The 18,199-nt window shown below is 36.4% G+C and overlaps 1 long non-coding RNA gene across 1 annotated transcript in view; it reads right to left on the reverse strand.

Annotated features, from left to right (window-relative positions):
* Nucleotides 1–10,922: 10,922 nt before the first annotated feature.
* LOC131801112 (uncharacterized) overlaps nt 10,923–18,199 on the reverse strand; it is a 47,782-nt gene continuing 40,505 nt past the window's right edge. Inside the window, exon 3 of the long non-coding RNA XR_009341703.1 lies at nt 10,923–11,285. This is a non-coding gene — a long non-coding RNA (uncharacterized LOC131801112). The remainder of the gene's footprint in view (nt 11,286–18,199) is intronic.

Genomic DNA, 18,199 nt, shown 5'->3' on the forward strand with positions numbered 1-18,199 from the left:
GTATGGTCAGACTGGGATAAATTTCTTATATCTTCCAGTAAAGCGAGCATTTCCATAACCTACAACACAAGGTGGTCAGGGTATTATGTCCTTGTGCATTTATTTGTAACAGACAAAAGGAAACGAAATAGACCCATAGTTCCTTTTGATGATCTGCATAGAATCACATTCTGAGTCGATTTATGCATGCCTCTCCGTCCGTCTGTCCATGTATTTTTGTAAACAAAGTACAGGTCGCATTTATAGCCCGATACAGATAAACTTTTGAACAAGTCATTTGTTTGATCCAAGGACGAACCCTATTGAAATTGGAGATAATCGGAAAAAATGTACACATAGCTCCCATATATATCTTCGTCCGATTTGCTCTTTGTTGTGCACCAAACGTGTAATATTAGCCCAAATGGGATGGAATTTGGCACTTACGACCAATTGAGCCTAGAAACAAGTATGCCATATTTGGTAAAGATCGATGCAGATATAGCTATAGCTCCCATATATATTGTCCATCCGATTTGTTATTTTTGTCCTCCTCAACCGTAATATGTACTTTATAACAACGATATTCGGGGAAGATTTGGATATAGCTCCCATATACAGGGTTGCCCATATTCGACGGACCTTTGGGCCCATTCCAATCGACGAGGCTTGTCAGAGCACTCGCGTGGCGTGTATTGGTTCATGGTAAAAATCTGCTTGGACTGACGCTTCAAACGCGGTATGTCATTAAGCAATGTGACATCTCTGTCAAAAGTTATGGCGTTCCCAGATGGGTCCGTCGAATATGGGCAACCCTGTATACATTTTTCCGATTTCAAGATTATTGTGCACCAAAAGGCTAGCATAGACTCGAATTCAACAGAAATTGGAGAAGGTGCCTCCCATATATATGTTTCTTCCGATTTTGTATTTCAGTCTCTCTCACCCCTAAAATCGTTTAATATACCACATAGTGAACCTGTAGTGAAAATTTCGGCGGGAACAAAGTATACATACTGAGAATCCGAAGTATAAAATTTCAGGGTTTTTATTTGTCCCCATATAATGGTACCTCCCGATATTCGGTATTTTGAAAATTTTTGCCACATTTTCCCACGAATTTGTCTAAAAATTTGTATTTGTGGGTCATAATGGTCATAATGGGCCCTGCCCAACTTAATGTTTTTACTTGTTTTTGGAAAATTTTGTTTCCAGGGGTAGATATTTGTACGTTGATTCCGGGAATGTTTTTTTTTCTTGGGTGATGGACTGGGCACGCAGATATTTGCCCCGAAAATCCGGGTCCAAGACTCGGCTAAGACCCGAATCTACTTAACCCACAAGAAAAATACAGGCATCATTTGAAAGCTAATGACAATAATTTTATGTGAATATTAAACGGTTCGGTAGTTATATCAAAATTATCAAATTATTGGACTTAAAAACCCCCAAAAAGTCAAGTAAGACCCAATTTTCCAAAATACTACAATATGTGTTACTATTTTTTTTCTGGATCCCGAGAGATGAGTGCTTGAATCCGGTCAACCTGAAGCTGTTCAGTTCAGATTTAGCCATGTGCGCCCGTCCGTCTGTTGTAATCAGACTAGCGTAATCACGCTAAAATTTTGCATAGATCTCTCTTTTGTCTGCAGGTAGATCGAGTTTAAAGATGGACTGTATCGGTCCACGATATCGTATAGCTCCAATATAACCTAGATAATCGGTATTTTCATGATTTTTATTCATCGGAATTGTTTTAAATTTCGTACATATAGTTCGAAACTGTTACAATAGCCAATGACATAATTTACTTATGCAGGACCACGTCTTCGTATAGCCCCCCATATAACGGTTTTCATTTTCTGCTGTATTTTTCGACTGATTTTTTTTATACCCTCCACCAAAAAAGGTATGGAGGGTATATTAAGTTCGTCATTCCGTTTGTAACTCATCGAAATAATCATTTTAGACCCAACAAAGTATATATATTCTTGATCAGCGTAAAATTCTCAGATGATTTAGCCGTGTCCGTCCGTCTGTTGTAATCACGCTACAGTCTAAACGAATTAAGATAGGAAGCTAAATTTTTGCACATATCTCTCTTTTGTCTGCAGGCAGGTCAAGTCCGAAGATAGGCTATATCGGTCCACGATATCGTATAGCCCCCATATAACGGTACCCCCCCCCCCCCCCCCGATATTCGGTATTTTGATGATTTTACCCACATTTTTGAACGGAATTGTCTGAAAATCCACACAAGGAGTTCCTTGTGGGTACTTTATACCTCGGCAGATAATTGTCCATATAGGTCCACGATATCGTATAGCTCCCATGTAACGGTACCCCCGATATTCGGTATTTTGATGATTTTACCCACATTTTTCAACGGAATTGTCTGAAAATCCACACAAGGAGTTCCTTGTGGGTACTTTATACCTCGGCAGAGAATTGTCCATATAGGTCCACGATATCGTATAGCCCCCATGTAATGGTACCCCCCGATATTCGGTATTTTGATGATTTTACCCACATTTTTCAACGGAATTGTCTGAAAATCCACACAAGGAGTTCCCTGTGGGTACTTTATACCTCGGCAGAGAATTGTCCATATAGGTCCACGATATCGTATAGCCCCCATGTAACGGTACCCCCCGATATTCGGTATTTTGATGATTTTACCCACATTTTTCAACGGAATTTTCTGAAAATCCACACAAGGAGTTCCTTGTGGGTACTTTATACCTCGGCAGAGAATTGTCCATATAGGTCCACGATATCGTATAGCCCCCATGTAACGGTACCCCCCGATATTCGGTATTTTGATGATTTTAGCCACTTTTTCTAATGGAATTATCTGAAAATCCACACACGGAGTTCCCTGTGGGTACTTTATACCTCGGCAGAGAATTATTTATATAGGTCCACAATATCGTATAGCCCCCATATAACGGCACCCCCCTATTTTCGGTATTTTGATGATTTTACCCACATTTGAAAATCCACACAAGGAGTTCCTTGTACATAGATTTGTCTTTATAGGTCCACAATATCGTATATCCCCCCATATATCGGCACCTTCCTATATTAGATATTTTAAAGATTTTAAAAGAATTTTTATTGGATTTTATTTTTTTGAAAATTTTCTAATTCGTTCCAAATGGTGGAGGGTATTCAAAGTTCGGCCCGACCGAACTTACTGCTTTTTTACTTGCTTAATTTTCAAGTTTCTTTCAAATGGTGAAGGGTATAAAAAGTTCGGCCCGGCCGATCTTAGCTATTTTTTTGCTTGTTAAGACCAGAAATTTTCCGGATCTAAATTTCATCTCAACAAAATGTTATCAACCTACTTTATTTCGTTCCGAAGTTAGAGTGATTTCCACAATCGGCATAGAATTTTATGCTGATCATAAAATGAATATGGATATTGTATGCTGGAGGGTATAACAAGAACAATGAAGAGCTTTTAATCTGATGTTTCCACAAACGTTCAGTGAATAAAAATTGTTTCAAATTATGCACAAAATATTTCAACTGTATCTCATAGATTAGTCGCCCGAAGAAAAAACCTTATCAAAAGCGGAAACCTCAAAAAACGCAGACATTTTTATGTCAATCTGTCAAAATTATTGTTACATACGAGGCGTAATTTTACGCTTTGTGATCGTTGGTATTTTCTGCTTTTTTGTTAATTCATTATTTGAAGGCTTTGCACCCCTTTTATCAGAGTTTTAGTCTCGCCCTGACAAACCGCCACCAACGCTAACGACATTACAATCTCTTAACTCGGGGTTGCCCCCTCACCATTGTGGCCAAGCAACACGTTTGCCATAAACAAAAAGTGGAGAGAATAGCTGCTTCAATGGTGTACAAAAAACAATTGGATGACTCCACACAAAAAGATGTGGAAATTACTTTACGTTGTTTGAATATCAATTTTGGATTTTGGTCTACTGTTCAGAGGGGGCTCCTGCAGATTATAATGATGGAGTAAGCAGCAACAGCAGCAGTTATTTCTCGCTTATTATCCACCTACCCATGAAGAAATATCCGAAATGTTCAGCTGATAAATAGCGCCCCCACATTTAAGCGATAACTTTTGTCAAAACGCGTTAAATGAAGTGAAGAAGTTCCTACCCTTTGTCTTACAGCCAGTGCGGGTTATGAATAGCTTAGTGTCTTGCTGGTCTATGACTCCAACCAATACCATTTGTTATGATGTCGAAAAATTTTGCCGAATGTCTTTTCAATATTTGTATAGGTTTTTTTACGTATTTTTGAAAAACAAAGTTGAAAAGTTATCTGAAAATATGTTTTTATACCCTCCACCATAGTATGGAGGGTATATTAAGTTTGTCATTCCGTTTGTAGCACCTCGAAATATACATTTTAGACCCCACAAGGAAATTACTCTAGCTTCCGAACGAAGTGAAGTAAGTTGATAAAAATTAACTCAAATGTGTATTATGTCTGCAGGACATTTGGTATTGAAAATGGGTCATGTAGGTCCACATCTTCGTATAGCTCCGATATAACGATACTTTCCGATATGCGGCATTTTGATGATTTTAGCGACATTATATACCGGAATTGTTTCAAATTTCGCATTTGTAATTCTTAATGGATACTACAGCCTATAACAGAAAACTGTCTGTGCAGGTCCAAGTCTTCGTATAGCCCCCATATAACGGTACCTTCCAATGTGCGGAATTTTGATGATTTTAGCGACATTATTCAACGGAATTGTTTCAAAATTGGTATTTGAAGTTCGCAATGAATACTACAGCCTAAGACAGAAAATGAGCCATGTAGGTCCACATCTTCGTATAGCTCCGATATAACGATACTTTCCGATATGCGGCATTCTGATGATTTTAGCGACATTATTTACCGGAATTTTTTCAAAAGTGGTATTTGAAGTTTGTAATGGATACTACAGCCTAAGACAGAAAATTGTCTATGCAGGTCCACGTCTTCGTATAGCCCCCTTATAACGGTACCCCCCGAAATTCGGTATTTTGATGATTCTATTGACATTATTTACCGGATTTTTTTTTTCAAATTTCGCATTTGAAAATCGTATTGAATACTACAGCCTATGAGAGAAAATTGTCTGTGCAGGCCCACGACTTCGTATAGCCCACATATAACGATGCCTCCGATATTCGGTATTTTGATGATTTTAGCGACATTATTTACCGGAATTGTTTCAAATTTCGCATTTGAAGTTCGTAATGGATACTACAGCCTAAGACAGAAAATTGTCTATGCAGGTCCACGTCTTCGTATAGCCCCCGTATAACGGTGCCCCCCGAAATTCGGTATTTTGATGATTCTCTCGACATTATTTACCGGATTTTTTTTTCAAATTTCGCATTTGAAGTTTGTAATGGATACTACAGCCTTTACAAAAAATTGTCGGTGCAGGTCGACGTCTTCGTATAGCCCCCGTATAACGGTACCCCCGATATTTTGATGATTCTTGCGACATTTTTTACCGGAATTATTTCAAATTTCGCATTTGAAGATCGTATTGAATACTACAGCCTATGAGAGAAAATTGTCTTTGCAGGCCCACGACTTCGTATAGCCCACATATAACGATGCCTCCGATATTCGGTAGTTTGATGATTTTAGCGATATTATTTAACGAAATTATTTCAAATTTTGGATGCAACAGCTATGCCAGAAAATTGTCCACGTTTTATAACCCCCATGGTACCTTCCTATATCCGGTATTTTGATGATTTAAGCTACATTATAAACAGATTTTTTTTCCACGTTTCGCATTTGAATATTGTAATAGCTTATGACAAAAGTTGCCTATGCAGGTCCATGTCGTCGTATATATACTCTTATATACGGCTACATTGGGTATTTTTAAGATTTTAACAGAATTTTTACGGATTTTATTTTTTTCAAAATTGCCAAACTTGTACCAAATGGTGGAGGGTAATCAAAGTTCGGCCCGGCCGAACTTACAGCTTTTTTACTTGTTCAAACATATTTTTTTAAATTTTGTTTGACAGTAAATGAGAAATTAATGATTACGGGAGGAATGTCAAAGACGACAACTTGTAATTAACAAAATTTCAAAAATGGCTTATGAATGTGAAAATAAGCCTAATATTGGAAATGCGGAAATACGTGCGTAATTGTAAAACAATTTTATTTGAATGGGGTGGTTCAAAATGCGGGTCGTACTTGTATTGTATGCTTCAGCGCATGCCCATGTTACAGCCTGATGAAAGCCCAAATTGCCACCTAAGTTTCTAGAGTATCTGACATTCCCAACTGGCAAATCGCTGTCGAACATGGTATTGAGTCTGGGAGCAAATAATGTTCCTCATCTCCCTGCGTTCTAAACAATCTTTCCTGCACATCTCTCGGTACCATTAAACTGCCAATAAAGAGAGTTTATTGTCCCCTACACTTTTTTGTAACTTCATTTTGTATTGGTGCCGACATCATTACGTTCATCTCAAACCATGTTTTCATCATTAAAATCGCAATCGCTGTTAAGCTTCTTTATTTAATTTCTGTTTTTTTTTTGGGTATCTTCACTTTTTTTTGGGTGAATTTTAATTTTCGTTTACCTTTTAAGCTGAGATTAATTGATGCGATTTGGTGGGGAAACATTTCGTTATTTGTGAACAACTCGTGTTGAGCCATTAAATTTAGCTAATGGATGATAATCTTCTTAATGAACAAAATACCTCCGTCCGAATTAACATGAGACGTCGCTGGTATGTCATTAGAGTTTATTGGACTTGTGGCAAAGTGAGTGAACCGCAAATAAGTGAAATTACCAAGGAACTCAAAATAAACATTTGAATTAGTTCTTGGAATCCCTAAAATCTATTTTAAATAAAACTGCAAGGGACTGCAATGTCCATAAGAAAAAAACATTTTCGGCCAGGCCGAACTTTAAATACCCTCCACCATTTGGAAAGAATTTGGAAATTTTCAAAAAATAAAATCCATAAAATCCATAAAATCCAATGTAGCAAAAAATCATCAAAATATCGTATATAGGGAGGTAACGTTAGATCGGAGCTATACGATCGGAGCTATACGACCAGGACCTGAATAGACAATTTTCTCATTACGAACTCTAAATACGTAATTTGAAACCATTCCGTTGAATAATGACGCCAAGATCATTAAAATACCGAATATAGGGGGGTAACGTTATATGGGGGCTATACGAAGACGTGGACCTGCATAGACAATTTTCTGTCTTAGCCTGTAGTATCCATTTCGAATTTCAAAGATTTCATTTGAAACAATTCCGGTGAATAATGTTGCTGAAATCATTAAAATACCGAATATCGGGAGGTACCGTTATATGGGGGCTACACGATATCGTGGATCTATATAAACAATACCAGGGGGAAAAGTACGCAAAAGGAACTCCTTGCGTGGATTTTCAAACATTTCCATTGACAAATTTGGCTACAATCATCAAAATACCGAATATCGGGGGTTATATGATATCGTGGACCGATTTTTACCTTATACTCGGTATTTAGATGATTTTAGCGACATTATTCGCCGGAATTGAATTTCCTAATGGAAATGTGACGGAAAATTGACTAATGGGTACTACAGCCTATGACAGAAAATTTACTACGTAGGTTTAGGTCTTCTATTTCCTCCTTCCTTCCTTGATTTTAGCTACATTATTTACCGGATTTTTTCAAGTTTCATATTTGAATATTGTAGTGGCCTATGTCAAAAATTGCCTATGCAGGTCCACGACTTCGTATAGACCCCAATACAACGGGGACTTCCTATATTCGGCATTTTTAAGATTATTTTTAAAGGATTTAATTTTTTTTTTTTGAAAACTTTAAAATTCGTTCCATATGGTGGTGCTTATTTTGTGAATGCAGACACTTATATAATATCTGATTTAAGAGATAATTAGTTTTATCCTTCTGCTGAGAGAATATTGTATTTCAGAATGTGTCCGAAAAGTGCGTCCGCATGAAAACAAGCGAAATTGTCGCATTTGGAGTACTTTCTGTACATACATTAAAAATCTGATGCGTTCAAAACGAGTCCCTGTTCGGTGCGTATGTTGGCCCAGATGCATAATTGGGTCATTTTTTTTTCTCCAAAATGATCAAAGAGTGCCCGTTACATTATCGGGCCACGTTGAAGCAATTTTTGTTCACAAAAATTGAAGACAACAGGATTGTTTGCGCCCTGCTTTTGAAGATCGCATTATCAGTCGCAGAACTTATGTGGGTCGGGGTGCGAGAGGGACAACTGACGCTTTTAAGGCCAATATTCCAGAAGCCATCGACTTCAGATGTCCTGAAACGGATTTGGTCCAAAGGGACCTAGTAAAGGGACCGTTAGTAAACCGAGAAATTTATCTTTTCCTCACCAGGGAGTTCTATCTTGCTAATAATTTTCTTTATGGAGGCAATGTATGCATTTGGGGCAAATTTGAAGAAAATGTTGTTCTTCCTTATTCCGCTGCACATGATGGTAATTGGATCACCACCTTTCAATATGTGATCCAAAATTTTATTCTTGACCATTTCCTCGATAATTTTTAAGTGGTCTTTGGGTAAATTACCTGAACCTATATTGGTGTTTATCAATACGTACTGCATTTCGTGGCCACAGGGTTTCTTGACTACTTTAGCGTTAGATAATGGCTTCTTACATTTTCTAACCGTCCGTTTCCTCTTATGCCGGGTCCGGCATTTTTCCGCAAAACCCCCAGGCTTAGCAATTGATTTCACGACCGGGCTCGCCTTTTCAATGGTCGAACTCACTTTGTCCTCGTTGGGAATCTCTTTTTCTTTTTCGCGACATCACAGTGTTCAGCACCTTAGGAGACCTGATCCTTTTCCTCGCTTCCAAGAAAGTGTTGAAAGTTTCCGTAACCCCCTTTTGAACATCCTGCGACCTTGCGTTTTTGCTTGCCAGTTGCTCCCTGAATGTTTGTCGTGGAGCCGCAGACCACTACTTCGTTTATTTCTGAATTTCGTTAAGCTATCACTCACTTCATCTATAGTCGTTCCCACGATTTTAGGGATTGGCACAACGGTTGTGTTATTGCCGTCAGATTCGGAGTCTGAGGTATAACCTCTCACTGAAGGCTGGACTGAGGTTAAGCTTCCATGGAGAAGATATCAGTCTCCTTAGATATCTTTTTGCGCCATTGGTAACTTCATTTTTCGGTAACTTCTTTCATATTTGTTATACACTACAGAAAATAGTGGTAAAGGTATTCTGTCTTTGTGCATTTGTTTGTAACATGGAGAAGGAAGCGAGATAGACCCATATTTACTTCTGAGGATCTTCATAGAATTACTTTTTGAGTCGATTTGTGCACATCAGTCCGTCCGTCTGTCCATGTATTCTTATGAACAAAATGCAGGTTGCATGTATTATCCGATTGATATGAAATTTTGCAAACAATATTTGTTTGCCCCTAGGACGAATCGAACCCTATTGCAATTGGTGAAAATCGGTTCAAATTTAAATACAGCTTCCATATATATCTTCGTCCGATTTGCCTTTTATTGTGCACCAAACGTGTAATATCAGCCCGAATAGTATGAAATTCTGCACATACAACCAGATTAGGCCTGAAAATAAGTATGCAAAAATTGATCGAAATCGGTTCAGATATAGCTATAGCTCCCATGTATATTGTTCATCCGATTTGATATTTTTGTCCTCCGCAGCCGTAATATGCTCTCGGTAACAACAATATTCAGGGAAATATATCAAATACAGCTCAGAAATACATTTGCTAAATTTTATCGAGATCGGTTCAGATTTGGATATAGCTCCCATATATAACTTCGTCCGATTTGCCCTTTACTGTGCACCAAACGTATAATTTGTCCAAATGGGATGGAATTTGGCACTTACGACCTAATAGAGTCTAGAAGCTAGTATGTCAAATTTGGTAAAGATCGGTTCAGATATAGATATAGCTCCCATATATACTGTTCATCCGATTTGTTATATTTGTTACCCACAGCCGTTATATGCATCCCGTAACAACGATATTCAGGGAAATACATAAAATACAGCTTAGAAATATCTTTGCCAAATTTTATCGAGGTCGATTCCGATTTGGCTATAGCTCCCATATATATCTTTATCCGATTTCAAATTAATTGTGCTCCAAATAGGCAATACATAGTCCGAATTAGTCCGAATTTAAAAGATACAAATGCGTCGGCATATTTAGTCATTTGAACTTTAAATTATAATTATAATCATGGCGTGTATGATTGAATTCTCCTATAAAAACTTTTAATTGTTATGCGGAGCTCTACTAAATTATCAAAGTGGTGTAGGGTATCATAAAGTCGGCCCGCCAGACTTTAAGACTTTCTTTACAGGTTTTTACTTGTTTCTCATTCAACCGAACTTTTCCATTTGGAGAACTTGGCTCGGTTTGTTGAAAATCGAATCAGAGTTGGACATAGTTCCCAAATTGTCACTACTCTAAACCCATCAACCATTGCATTCAAATAAGGTTCATAGTTGGTATGATCTACTTCACATTCCCAATATAAACTTTTTTGTTACGGGAGCTGTACTAAATACGCATAGTGGTGTAGGGTATCATATAGTCGGCCCCACCCGACTTTTGACCTTTCCTTACTGGTTTTTTTGTAAAAGTTTTCAATTGAAGTATTTTTATCAGCGCAACATAAAAAACAACCAGGACATACCATGAGAAACTCTGTTGCATATTATTCAAATACCCAAGTTTGTCTCAATGGGGGAACCTAACTGCCCCCTTTCTAACTTCGTAATTAGTTGAACGTGTAACAATCATAATAAAGTTAATTTGTTTTATGAGTCGCTCACAAGAAATGCTAAACCCATACAAAACTCTTAGGCCTGCCGACAACTTTAAATAAATAAACATTTAACTTTGTTTTTAATCCCTTCTCTTTTCCCTGTTTTCTCGATCATGCAGCGAAGTGAACATCGTCTCATCGCTCTGGCGTCGTTCCAAACAATCATTAAATTAAGCATCAAACAACAAATTAAATTAATACTTGACCTTAATGGGCAGCTATCAATAACCACAGCTCAGACACGAGATTTACGATACGCTGCTGTGGCATGTTCAAAAGTATTATTTTTTTTCTCGAAATCGACGTAACACAGTGAATCATTAATGGTAACAGCAACAGCAGCAATAACATCCAACAACAGAAACAGAAACAGGTAGCCATTCCAAATGCTGGGCATATAAATCAAATCAAATATCATCTTTGTTATGATCATCATTAGTAGTTGAAAGAGGTGATGCGACCCTGAAAACAAAAAAGCGAAACAAGAAAACTCTGTAGTGTAGCTCTGCAGGTGGATTCGAACTAGACATAAGTTCTTTGGAACTTAAATGAATTTGAATTAGAATCATAAAGTTTCCCATCTCTACCTTGTGTGACCCGAGTCATTTTTATTCTATTTTTTGGCTTTAATCTGTCAGAGAAATAAAAACAGATAAAAATTAAAAAAAAATACTTAGACTGGATTGCATTATTATGGACAGCGGAGGATTTTTTAAAAATATTTTTCAAGACCTATTAATAGGTGTGGATTTCTTGAAAACAATTTGTTAATTATTAATTAATATAGGAGTTTTTTAAGTATTTTGTAAGGACTATCAACAGTCGTGGATTTTCTTTCTATTATTTTGTAAGAATCAATGAATATCGGACATTTTTTTTAAATATTTTTCAAGAATAATTATCGAAGTTTTTTTTTATACCGTCCACCATACTATGGAGGGTATATTAACTTTGTCATTCCGTTTGTAACTCCTCGAAATACTCATGTCAGACCCAACAAAGTATATATATTCTTGATCAGCGTAAAATTCTAAGTCGATTTAGCGATGTCCGTCTGTCTGTCTGTCCGTCTGTCTGTCCGTCTGTCTGTTGTAATCACGCTATCTTTCGAATGAATTGAGATAGATGTCTAAAATTTTGCACACATGTTTATTTTTCCAGTAGGCAGGTTAAGTTCGTAAATGGACCATGTAGGTCCACGTTTTCATATAGCTCCCATATAACGGTAACCCCCCCAATATTCGGTATTTTGATGATTTTAGCGACGTTATTCACCGGAATTGTTTCAAATTTGGTATTTAAAGTTCCAAATGGATACTACACCCTAAGACAGAAAATTGTCTGTGCAGGTCCACGTCTTCGTATAGCCCCCATATAACGGCACCTCGCTATGTTCGGTATTTTGATGATTTTAGCGACATTATTAACCGGAATTGTTTAAAATTTGGTATTTGAAGTTCGTCATGGGAACTACAGTCTGTGACAGAAAATTGTCGGTGCGGGTCCAGTTTCGAATTTGAATATGGTAATGGCTTATGACAAACAATGCATATGTATGTCCACGTCGTATAGACCCCAATATAACGGCTATATTCGGTATTTTTAAAATTTTAACAGAATTTTTTAAGGATTTTATTTTTTGAAAATTTCCAAATTCGTTGCAAATGGTGGAGGGTATTAAAAGTTCGGCCCGGCCGAACTTACTGCTTTTTAACTTGTTAATTTTCAAGGGCTATCAGAAGTTTTGGATTTTTAAAAAATATTTTTCAAGGACAATGATTTGTGTGCGGATCTTTATTTTTAAGATTCAATGTTGAGGCCGTGGATTAATTCAATTTTGCAAAAAAGGTCCCTTTCAAGTGGTATTAATGAAGGTGGATTTTTAAAAATATTTTTCAAGGCCTTTTATTAGGTGCAGATTTTTAGAAACTTTTTTAAAGAATACTTATTATAGTAGATTTTTTAAAGTATTTTTCTAGGGCTATGAAAAGTCGTGGATATTTTTTTGATTATACAAAATAAATATTTGAAATATTTTCAATGATTATTATTGAGGATTCTTTTTTTTTAATTTTTCCAAGGGCTTAAAAAGGATTAGATTTTTTTAATTATTTTCAAGGACAATGGATATGACTATGATTCGTGGAACTTTATTTTTAAAATTCAATGTTAAGGCCGTAGGTCAATACCATTTTGCAAAAAAGTTTCTTGAAAATATTTTTCAAGAGCTATTAATGGAAGTGGATTTTAGAAAAATATATTTCAAGGCCTATTAATAGGTGTGGATTTTCTGAAAGCAATTTTTTAAGGATTATTTATTATAGAAGATTTTTTTAAGTATTTTTTCAAGGGCTATCAAAAGTCGAGGATTTTTTTAATTATTTTTCAAGAATTAACAATTTTTTTAAAAATGTTATTATCGAGAATTTTTTTTTTGGTTTTTTCAAATGCCTAAAAAGGATAAGATCTTTTTTAAATATTTTTCAAGGACTACTAAAAAATGAATATTTCGTGTTCAGAACTTTATTTTTAAAATTCAATGTTGAGGACGTGGGTTAATTTAATTTTGCAAAAAGTTTTTTATATTCCCCAGCGAGAGCACGTCTTCGTCGTCCTTATCTGTGTCTTCGTCGCATTCCAAAGCTACTACTCCCGAACAGCTACCTACAGGGTAAGATGGAATTCAAGAGTGATAGTGTGATTTCTTTATATTTGGCTGGAAACCCTCAAGTGGCTACCGTTAGAGCACTCCAGCATTTAAATGTGAATAAATTTTTTGTGTCTCGTATCATCGCTCGTTACCATGATACTGGTAGCGTAGCCCGACGTCAAGAAAGCGACTTGATCGAAACTCGCTTCGCAGTGGCCGAAAAATGGCGCGTGAGCTGAACATATGTCAATATTCTATTCGGCAAATATTGAAAAATTTGCTCGGGGTAAAGCCATTGAAATTCCAATATAATGTAACTTGCACCCCAAAAGAAAGAAAATAGACTCAAAAGAGCTAACGAGTTGCCCCGCTTGGCCGAAAGTGGTGAACTGCCGAATTTGGTTTTCTCCGATGAGGAAACATTCGTTGTCCAGCAGTTTGTAAACAAACAAAATGATCGTGTTTACTTGCCAAAGAGGTCAGCTGAAAATGTTCACCCTCGGTTGGTCACCAGAACTCAAGTGCCGGCCAGCAGTAGTTTGTGGCCCGCCATATCAGCCGATGGCCGCTCTCCGCTCGTATTAAACGACCGTGGCATCAGAATAAAAGCTGAATATTATAGCGAAAATATTCTGGAGGGTGTATTAAAGCCTTGCCATTTTGGCCACAGACCTTGTACATTCCAACAGGACTCAGCACCATCGCACTCAGCACGCGCCACCCAAGAATGGTTACAAAATGGGGTACCTCGCTTCATTTCCAGCGCACAATGGCCACCAAAATCTCCGGATACCAATCCGTTGGACTATTGTGCCTAGAAAGCAAGGCCGGGAAAGTGCCAAAATACTGCAGGGCAACAATCGGGTAGGTGTGACGGTTTCATTGGCCATTGGAAGGCCATAATTCGTGCCAAAGGTGACCAATTCGAACAAATCTAAACTTATTCTAAAATTGGAGACTATTTCCAACATTTTTTGCTTTCATTCAATAAAATTTAAAAATTATGGCTATTGACTTTGTTGCAAATTTTTTTATTGAACCCGTATATATTCACATATCCCATCGTCATATTATTAACAAAAATCAAAACTAGTCCTGGGCTGTTAGCCACTTATGAAAAAAATATATACATAGGTATTTGGTAATGAGACAAGTTTGTTATTAGCCGTCGAAATGAGTTACGGTATACGCCAAATACCACTTGCCAAATGAGGAAAAAACAGAAACTAAATAGAGCGGGTATTAAGTTTCTAGCCCCACTAATATTTCATTCGCCTAAGCTGACAGTGTAATTTATTAAAGTAAAAATTAATTTTGTAATATGTCTTTGCCTCCAAAAATATTTAATCCTCATTCAAGACAGAATTATGCAAACAAAGCCGGCTTGTACACATGTTAATTGTATAATGTTCGAATGATTAATAAATATCCAAAGGGGGGGTATTTTTTCATTTTATTGTTTAAGAAGATTTTCTTTTTCTCATTCATAAATTGGTCATGTGAATGGGGTCAAATCTAATATTGTAGTGGGAAGGGGACAGGAAATAATTTCATTGAAAATTAAATGTAAAATACAATGAATCGACATAACACTGACAAATGTTCCACGTGCCGATTAAATAAATACACTGGCTTAGATTCTGAAACCTATATTAGAAAACGAAAAAACAAGCTGCACATAGTAGGGCAACAGCAGATAGAATAATTCGGGCTGAATAAAATGATCGAATACTGGACCCATATAATAAATACTGTACCCATATACAGTTCCTCCTGTATCTAATAAGAGCCCAAAATGTAAAACAACTAGCGAGTGACCGCTACTTCGTCAGCGAAAAGTCCGCTTTAAAATTGTCGATTCGGTTAGTATTCAAAATGCACAAATTGTCAAACTGAACAATTTTTATGCCCTCCACCATAGTATGGAGGGTATATTATGTTTGTCATTCCGTTTGTAACACCTCGAAATATACATTTTAGACCCCACAACGGATATATATATATTCTTGATCAAATTCTATGAAATTCTATGTCTATGTCCGTCCGTCTATCCGTCTGTGGAAATCACTGTAGCTTCCGAACGAATTGAAGTAGATTGATGATTGGTTCTCCTGATATTCGGTATTTTGATGATTTTAGCTACATTATTCACCGATTTTTTTAAGCTTCGCATTTGAATATTGTGATGGCTTATGACAAAAGTTGCCTATGCAGGTCCATATCGTCGTATAGACCCTAAAATAACAGCTACATTCGGTATTTTTACGATTTTAACGGAATTTTTAACGGATTTTATTATTTTTGAGAATTGCCAAATTCGTTCCAAATGGTGGAGGGTAATCAAAGTTCACCCCGGTCGAACTTACAGCGTTTTTACTTGTTTTAATTGAAACTTTATACACCGTACGAAATTTTTAGACATTCAGGGCTTTACATGTTATTCAAGTTTTTTCTTTTTCGGAAATAATAATAAGAAAATTTTTACCTCTTGCACCAAAAAGTCTTGAAAATCTTTCATTTTGAAATTTTCCGAGGAGGATATTAGTAATTTTTCCTGAAAAAATCCACATAGAATTTTATCTATCCAAAATTATTTCAATGTAATAATGCATATTTCTAGAAATCAACAGTGACTTCAATATCGAATTTCAGATCTGTAATTTCCCCGATAACTAATTTAAGTAACATTTAATTCAATTATAGTACGCGTATCCCAAAATCAGCGCTTGTTCCCAAGCACAGATACCAATAGTGACATCCATATCCAATACCAATTTTCAAATTCATCTGCATAAATCCGTCTTAGATACCAACATTAACCTCAACATCAAATTTTACCTCGTTAATTTCCCCCATTAGTAAATTTTCGTTCAAATACAGGGCGCATTTCCAAGCCCATCCCCAAATCTCAAACACAAATACCATCAATAATTTAAATAACAAATGTCTGGATTTCAGTACTTTCCTCTATCCTTTCTTCAACCAAAACCAAATATGTTACCATTTTAAAACAACTACAGCACACATTTCCAACACCATCTCAATATCTTAACCTCAGACACCAACAGTGGGATCTATATCAAATTTCAGAACTTTATCCCCATCCCTTCAGTTAATATCAAATATAGTACAATTCAGTACTTTTTTATTATAATAGTACAAATTTCCAAAACCACTGTCATATCCTAATCCCAAATATCAACGGCGACCTCAATATCAAATTTTGGTATTCCAGTTCTATCCCTTTAATCAATACCAAATTTAGTACCACTTAGTACTTTTCAAACAATTATAGTACACATTTCCAAAATCACCTCCTAATGTCCAGGCTACACATGAACATACACAATATAGTACTTTAAGCACCATCTGTTCACCCAATACCAAAGTGTACCAAATATTGCACTATTTTGTACTTTTTGTACACTTGTGGTACACTATTGCAAAACCGACTCGTTATCACAATCTCAGCACCAATAGGGAACCCAACATAATTTTAATAAGTAAGCAAAGGCTATAGTCGTGCGGGGCCGACCATGTGATACCCTACAACACTACAATATGTTCGAGGTCCCCTTATATACAAACCCATTTTGGAAGTTTTGGTTTTTGAAATAATGCCAAAGAGCCCTGCCCAGAGGTTACCCTTAGGTTTTTGACCCGGAGAATTTGGCAAATATTTACGCACTCCGTAGTATTGTGAAGTATTCAAAACAATTGCACACGAAAGTCCATTTTACAGCTAAATATAATCCAATGGTCATCCAAAATGCTAGACTTCTTCTCTGTCCTCAACTCTCTTCCGATGCGAAATTCCGTGTCGATTAGTTTTCAATTGTGGCCTATAGAACGACTACAAAATTAGAAAAATTCTAAATTGTTTAGCCATTTAAACCTCTAAATGCAGATCCTAAAAACAATAGGCTTCAATTCCGACCCACCCCCATGCAAAATTTAGTGAGGATCGGACGATAATTGCGACATTCATATAATACCCTCAAAACGTAGTGTTGGGGGTGTAAAAATTTTGAAAATTTAAAATTCAAAATTGTAAATCAAATTGAAAAAATCGCATGCGATAAAAAATATGACAAAAATGGAAAAAAATTCGACAAAAGATATAACTTTTTTATTGGTATTTTATCCCGTGATTTTCTTAGATTTTATCAATTTCTGGCAAGAGACCATTCCGAATTGATGTGAATTGTGAAAATCGGCCAGCGGTTCTTGATTTATAAGCAGAATAAATAAGATCAATTCTTTTACATATATATTGTACCTATTTTGCTATATATATCCGATTTCTTGGCTATTAGCATCACTGTAATGGTCAGAAGTGGTCTTTTAATGTGTTTGTGATTTGGCTGGGATTAAAAATATTCGCGGTTTAGTGGAAATTTTCCTATTTTCTAACATAAAAGTTAGGGTCTATTAGCGGGTATAATTTGCGGGTAATAATTATTGTCCGATGGCCGCTCAAGTTGGTAGGTTTCTGCCCAGTCCCAAACTCTAACTCCATGTAAATTTTCGCGTCGATTGGTTAATAATTGTGACCTATAGAGCAACTGCAAAATCAGGAAAATTTTCTGTTTTTGGTCCATTTCAACCTCTAATCGATGCGATCATCTCCAAAAACAATAGGGTTCTATTCTGACCATAACCCCACCTACATTATCAATTTCGTGAGGATCGGTTCATAATTGCGACCTGTAGCTTGATTACAAAT

The sequence above is a fragment of the Musca domestica genome, unplaced genomic scaffold (genome assembly GCF_030504385.1).
Source record: "Musca domestica strain aabys unplaced genomic scaffold, Musca_domestica.polishedcontigs.V.1.1 14, whole genome shotgun sequence".
Taxonomy (NCBI): Eukaryota; Metazoa; Arthropoda; class Insecta; order Diptera; family Muscidae; genus Musca; species Musca domestica.